Below are 8,271 nucleotides of genomic sequence, written 5' to 3' on the forward strand. Positions count from 1 at the left end.
TATTGTGTATTCAATGATTATTTTAAAAAAGACCCTGTATTAGATACATGTAGCTTATTAAAAGTGCACCTGAACTTGTTTGATATAATTGGCTGACTTCTATACACTTGGGCGCAATAGTGTTTATGTGTATGTGTAACAAAACCCCAGTCACAACGATGTTATGATACCGACTGTATTAATGCAGCCGAATCGGGCGTGCGATATCAGAGCGATTTATTATGACAAACTGATATAGAGAACATTACAGGCGCTTTTATCAGTGTTCGTTACTTTGCATATAATGTTTTCGCTTGTTGAGAAACATATGGTCATGGTTATATATATATTCGTAATACCATTATATTGTTCCAACCACAGAGACAAAGATAGTGAACATTCGAATTTGTGCCACATATAGTCACTATATGTGATAGCTAGAGTAAAGTTGTGACCATTAACAAAGTGTGTACATTTCAGAAGTCAATGGCTGTCTTAAAGTAACATAAATACTTAAAACCAACGAATATTTCGCAAAATATTTTATTAAATAAAGTTAACCCATAACTAGTAAAAATTACCCCTTTTCTAATTAACATTTAATTTTTCATTTTAATTTCTCGCAACGATATATATTCATATGCCACACGGACACGAACATGGTACGTGAAAAAAGTGGTGAATATGTTGTTCCACAAAAAAAATAATATCATTTTGAATCTTGTTAAATCTATGTTACCAGACCACATCTAGCGTTGGAATGTTGGCTATTGCTATAAGGAACATTGGCTTTTTATTTTTTAACTTTATTTTTTGAAATAGTGTTCGATATTTTCGTTGAATTTGAGTGTTAATGGTTTTTTACGATGCAGTACTCATCAACCGTAGCCCGAAGGATACAGATGTCTAGGTTACTGACAAAGTCTGAACGCCCAATGGTATTTTTTACCAATACCTTATCTGCACCCGTTTTTTTAAACGTAAAACTGAAGAAGATGTCATTATAATTGGAAGAGTGGTAATATTTTGAAGTTGAAGAAAAAAGCAACACTATCCAGGGATATGCGCATTGTTATGTAAATTGTGTGTATAGTGTTGTTTTTTTTAAAACTTCACACACGACTAACTAAACGTGCGGTATCTTTTTTTCGACGTATGAAAACAAGCTTAAACTTATGAGATTATATATATTGTTTCAGACACTTTTTGTTTTCTAGTGCCACTTGGGAAAGCGACAGAGGCACACATAACGACACATAAAGACATCCGTTAAATTCAATAATGTTCACAAACTTAGAAAAACGTATTATGAGCATTACATATCATGTCTTACCACTTTCCGCTTAGAAATAAACATACATCACTTTGACAGTAAACACAAAAACGTTAACTTTAATGCGCGATAAAAAAAATGTGGGAGGTTCGTTTTTTTTAAATCAAAATGTTGCCGACTTATGAACGTTTTATATCGCTTACCAATGTGTTCTATATGGCAGAAACATGTTTTCTCACTTTACGAAAATCAATTGATTCTCCCAAAAAATGCAAGTATAATAACTGTATAAATTATAATGTTTTACAGACTAGTTTAAGAAGCATGCATGCAATTAAATTGCACATACATTTTCTAATATGGAACTAGTCTGTAACCACTATACAGCTATTTTGTATTTTTGGGACAATATATATATATATAAATACATAAATAAATAAATAAATAAATAAATAAATAAATAAATAAATAAATATATATATATATATATATATATATATATATATATATATATATATATATATATATATATACTTATGTATTTGCTATTTATAAACTGAAACAAACATTTTGACAAAGTTGATTAATGTTAAAATTTATAGTTTATATATTATGTCTGATTTAGTAAACATGAAAGCACTTCGATGCATACCAGTTGTAAATGATTAATGTATAAATGATATGTCTTGCTATCATTTAAAACAATAAAATGTGAACACATTCAACCGAACTGATTTTTATATTGCGTCTGGTTTATTTCAAGGGTAGCTTATCTGAAGAAAAAGCAAACACCAGCTATCAAAAGGTTAAAATGAACTGGGTTTAAAGATAACGCTTGCTAATACTGAGCGTAATGAACATTTCAATCTCCTAAAACACACAATAAGGCCAAAGGTCTTATTTATCATGTCCATCATTCTAATATACATGTTGACGTCACTACGTTATTGTCACCTCTATACTTAGACGCATCACACACCTCTATTTGGAGGCATTTATGACTACGACACAAAGAAGTCCGCGGATGTATGAACAATTTGCTTTATAAGTAAACATTCATGTTATGATTTAAAAGTTAAGTATTATTTTGTTTAGTCTTACGGTCTTATGTAAGTATCAATAAAAATTTTCGTAAGTTTTCAACAATTTTGCTCTTTATTCATTTTTTTAAACTGTACTTTTGCTTTCGGTTGTATAACAACATGTATCCTTTATTGCCGAAAGTTTGCAATGAAATAGCGTTTTCAAATCCGCCTAAAAAGTTTCAGAAGGTGTGTCTGATGCATGTTTTGAATAGACACAATGTCATAGCTATATTGTCGACTAGTATGGGTACAATTTGATATTTCAAGTGGCTCCATTTGCATTGCAAGAGAAGTTCAAATGACTTGTTCAGTTTGTTAAATTTTGACACCCTAATTATATATTTTTAATAAGTGCCTGATTTTTTTCGTTAAATATTTGAGATCAATGCAAAATTTAGTAAAAGCACAGCATTGATGTTCTATGATGGTCATTTTTAGTGGAATAGTATGTTACAATAAAACAATTATAACTATTGTATTAATGAATTTAGATTAGATGTCATCTTTAAATGGGGTTGTAATTCATTATATGAGATTAGCACATTATATAGTTGAAAAATAAATAACACTTTAATGATTTACAATAGTAAAATAAACTAAGATAGAATATGTTGCAGGTCATAAAATGTAAAACTGAAGTTGAAAAAGCTTTACAAATATTTAACACTGACAACACTGTTGATTTTCCAAAAAAAAATCCTTCCTATCTACCTGCCCTAGTTTTTTTGGGCAAATTTAAATATTATTAATATCATTGAGTTAAATTATTAAAATATCAATATTTTTTATTACATTAGCTAATTATATGATTATTAAATATCATACATTTTGATTACATTAGCTTATTATATTATTAATAATGAAATACTTAGCAAGGAAAGTCCAATTCTGTTTTAATTAGTCTTAATAAGCCACTAGTAAAATTGAAAATATCAGTGACATCCAATAATTGGATTATATGCATATGAATGCATTTTTTTGACAGTTACATAGTACCCTATTTAATTGGATTAAAACAACAAACTACTATAGTTCCACAACCCAGCCCAAGTTTACTCAAACTGAATTAGTTCATCAATTGATCCTATTTAATTATATTAAAAACAACATGTGTAAGATTTTGAGAATATTTCCCATGTATTCCTCTAGTATTCCTCTAGTACACCAACATGCACTTACTAATAATTAACATGCACTCCTCAAACAGTTTAACAAAAATAATGAATGATTAATCCAAAGAAAACAACAAACAAGCTGCTTCATATAAAAAGTTAATATCATAAGATTACATAAGCAAAATAATCATTTTGATAATAAATCAAGATTATAATTCAACCAAACCATTATAAATGTATTGTGGGGTGGGGGATGTAAGCACTAAAACTAAAATGGGGGAAATGTCTGGGGAGGGAACATCCTAGATGGGGGGGTCTGGAATTCCTGCTAAGGGCGACAGTGTTGTTATTGTGTCTTTATAAGAAATAATTGAAGGAAAGTACTATTTGGTGTATGCCCATCCAGAAGCATTTCTGAGCATATCAATTGAAACAGCAATATTGGGTGCATTTAAAAGAGATATAACTGTGTCATGCGTTGCTTTTGATAAAGCCCACATCGTCCTTTAATGGAAGCTTTCCTATTAGGGAATTTTATACTTATTTTTTACTCTACAATCTTGCTCTTTTTTCATAAAAAGTTTTATTATCCAACAGGTTTTGTGTTTGAACCTCATAAATTTTATAATACCGAAGTCCCATCATATAATCATCATCACAATCAGCAGCAGCATTATCATGTTCATCATCATCATCGTTAGCAGCAGCATCATTGTGTTGTATGATCAGAATTCAATACAAATACAAACACAACCATTACAACTCTTACTACTACTACAACTAATTAATTAATTATCTACTACTACAACAAGAACAACAACTGCAACTACTACTACTACTGATATAACTTCTACTGCTACTAGTCTACTACTACTTCTATTACTACTACTACTACTACTACTACTACTACTACTACTACTACTACTACTACTACTACTACTACTACTACTACTACTACTACTACTACTACTACTACTACTTCTACTACTACTACTACTACTACTACTACTACTACTACTACAACTACTACTACTACTACTACTACTACTACTACTACTACTACTACTACTACTACTACTACTACTACTACTACTACTACCACCACCATCACCACCACAACCACCACCACTACTACTACTACTACTTCTTGGTACACCAGTACTTATTGTCCATGGAGACGATAATGAGAACTCTCCCAGAGTATGGATCGAACCCACGCCCAGCGGACAACATTATCTACACCACAGCGACCATGAATTAATATTTGACGCCATGTGCAACATAATTCACCTTATAACAAAAAAACATGGAATTCACAAAATGACTGAAAATGCTTTAAAATAAATGCAAATTTGAAATTTGAAACAAAACAACCTAAGCAATACATAATAATAAACACTACATTATTGAAACACTGATACCATGAACATTTTTTAGTGTAACACCTTATGTACATGTACCAGACCTTTTATGTACTATTGGTACTTTGAAACTTTACGTACCACCTACATAAAATATAGGTGTTTTCCATTCATGCATAGCAGTCCTAATGAATCATGGTCATTCTCTAAACTTGCTTAAAGTCTAAAGATGGAAATAATTTGATTTTTTACAGTTTGAACATTTATTAAAAGGTCATTCTCTCTTCTCTTCAAAGTATCACATTTCAATTTTACAATATCATAACAAACATGTTAGACTTAATAATCCTTAGTCAGGATAAGATAAGAGACAAAATAATTTTTATAATTTACTTCAATTTCAGGTAAGACTAATAAATCATTTATTAAGTACTATATGTACTTGGGCTTATAAATTACACTAAGACACTCAGTGACACTTAGACAATCTGACAAAAAATAAAATCTATGGCCAATATATAAGTCTAAATTCATAAATACTATCACCCAAAATACATTTCATCAATAACACACATTCATATTAAATGAGTTATCTTTATATATTAAAATATGGTAAATAAAGTGTCAGATAGCGGTACATAAAGTGTTGGTACATAAACGGAGTGGTACGTGAGGTGTGACATTCAACATTTAAAAAAATCAGTAAACACTTTATGGACTTCATTGTTTTACATATACGCAATCAAAGCATATTTATTAAAAATTAAAACACACTGTTCATGACTGTATCTTTTAATTTATACATGCATCAACTATTTTGGTTATTAATACATTTTTAAAGTTATATACATGTATAAACAAGAGCACCACATAAAGAGTGCCAAGCTAGGCTGCGGTGCAGTTTTGAATAATGAAATTTATTTATTTTTAAATTGAGGTTAGTTACCTTAATCTTTGACCTCGTGACCCCAAAATGGGTGTGGTGTGTAGAAATCATTAAGGTGCATATACATATAAAGTTTCAAAGTTATAGGTGGAAGCACTCTGATAAAGAGCCGATGTAAAGGTTTTAGCACTAGCGGACATCTGACGACGAACTGTCCATGACAATACCTAGGGTTTTCCCTGAAAACAGCCGGGCTAAAATTGAGCATACAGTGTTTTTTTCGTTCAAAGTTGGGTCCGGTAAGAGGACCCATTCCCAATGAAAGAAGTATATATTTTTCGCAAATGGGACCTAAAAATTCCCAATGGAAGGTTTTCACACAAAAAAAATATTTTAATAATTATATAAACATGTAAATTATCTCAAATTCAAGCTAATTAAGTTGAACCTTAAAATGGTGAAAAAAAACACTGGCATATAAATTTAATGGAAAACATACAATATTATGTCAAGAAAAATAAAGCTGTAAAAATCTCACCTGCTTGTCTTTGATGTTGCAATTAGCACATTCAGCATTTTCAGTATCTACTAAATAAATATATGAAAGTGCCAAATGTCCAAGATACCATGATGTTCTCCTCAAAAAGTTAGATCCTTCGAACTCCATTTTATTTTATCCCTGATTAATCCTCTCACACAGAAGGCCTACATGTACGATTCCTTGTAATGTTCACATCGTTTATTTTAAATCGTTTACGTTCTCAAATTTCAGCAGGTATTTAATTATAAATATTTATTTATGATTTAGATTTATTTACTATTTCGAAGATACAGTATTGCAACGTGTTTAGACTTTAGTTAGTCTAATTTCGTGTTTAGTGATTCTTACAAACAATAGACGGACATGAAAAGTGGCTCCTTTTGAAGCACAAACTGCATCCAAATATATATTACAGCTGGCCCGGTTTGATGAGGCCTGTTTTTGATAATAATTAATTACCATTTTTCACTTCCGTGTTTATTATGTTTACCAACGCCATGATGGAAAAAAGTCCGTTTCCCACAATGCATAGCGCGCATTCACACAGGTCAGTAAGACCGGTGTGACACAATGTCATATCCATTACATACTCATTGAAAACCAACTGGAAGATGTTCAATCAACGAATATATTTTTTCTATATTAAATTAATTTTATTGTTTCATCAAGATGAGTTTGTTCTGACATATGCATAAAGAGATGAATTTACGTGGTATGGATTGTCAAACCAATAATATTGTGTTGAAACGAGTTAAGAATCAATTGAACATGTGTTATATTTTTTAGCATATTTCCTTTAAATATTTTCAATTTTCAATTTCATGGACTTGCAGTATACACAATATCTTTGCTATTTATAAACTGAAACAAATATATTTACAAATGTACAGCCATTCCGAGTAGACGTTTTGAGAAACTTAACGTGTGGGAATTTGTCAAAGGTTTACCAGTTGAAAGGGTTCATTTTCAATCATGTAAGCAAATGTTAGGCGTTAAAAGATTAATCACAAACAATTTTGTATATGATGATATTTGACGTGCAAATCAATAATATAGGAGAAATTCTTATATAATTTAAAACTGGATAAAACTTTTAAGAACATTAGTTAATAAATGTATCACAACAGTTTATTTGACGTTACCAAATGATGGTATTCATTATAAAAAACAAGAAAAATGGTAACATCATTAAAAGATCTACTAAGTTAGATTGTAGATAACTAGATTGTATAGTGCTTGGCTTTTCCCTGATGGTGACTATGAAAATATGTTCGTATCATTTGTAAGGCCAACATTGAGCGACACTTCAGACTTCAAATTTCTACTAGGGCACATTTTGTACACACATCACCGTTTGTCAATGTCAGCCGTACCTGAATATATATAATGTAAAAAAGTTTTTATTAAGTCTAGCAAAAAAAAGTATGTCATCGCATAGATTGAATATTGAAACGGGCAGATGGTCTAGACCTTCATCAATGCAATAAGATAAAAGAACTAGTCTTGTTTATAATATACTCGACGAAGAGTTTCATTTTATTATTAAATGTAAATTACGTACTGAACGGATATCAAAATATATTCCATTGTATAATAGACAAAGGCAAAATATGAACACATTTATCGGGCTTATAATATGAAATAATGAACTTATAAGACAAACAATGAGCTGTTTTATGTTTCATTCTGTTCAGGATCGATCCCATAATACCTTTGTTGTAATCTACTTAATGTATTATTGTTGAACCGCATATATTGTGTTGTGATTTTGATTGCATGTATTATGTTTTGCCAATTAATGTCTTGAATAGTAATATATAGTACCGTGTTGATTTGAAATAGTGTACGTATTTTTTCAATTTAAACACCTCCCTTATTTTACTAGTGTATATTTATGTTTCCAAGAAGAAATACACACATTAAAAAATTAGTTAGAACATTTCCTAAACAAATAATAAATCCTTATAGCAGTTATTCAAATAAACCGATGCATGATTGACCTGTCGAATATTGTGCGTAAGTGTTGAAGAC

Source organism: Dreissena polymorpha, chromosome 5 (assembly GCF_020536995.1).
Source record: "Dreissena polymorpha isolate Duluth1 chromosome 5, UMN_Dpol_1.0, whole genome shotgun sequence".
Taxonomy (NCBI): Eukaryota; Metazoa; Mollusca; class Bivalvia; order Myida; family Dreissenidae; genus Dreissena; species Dreissena polymorpha.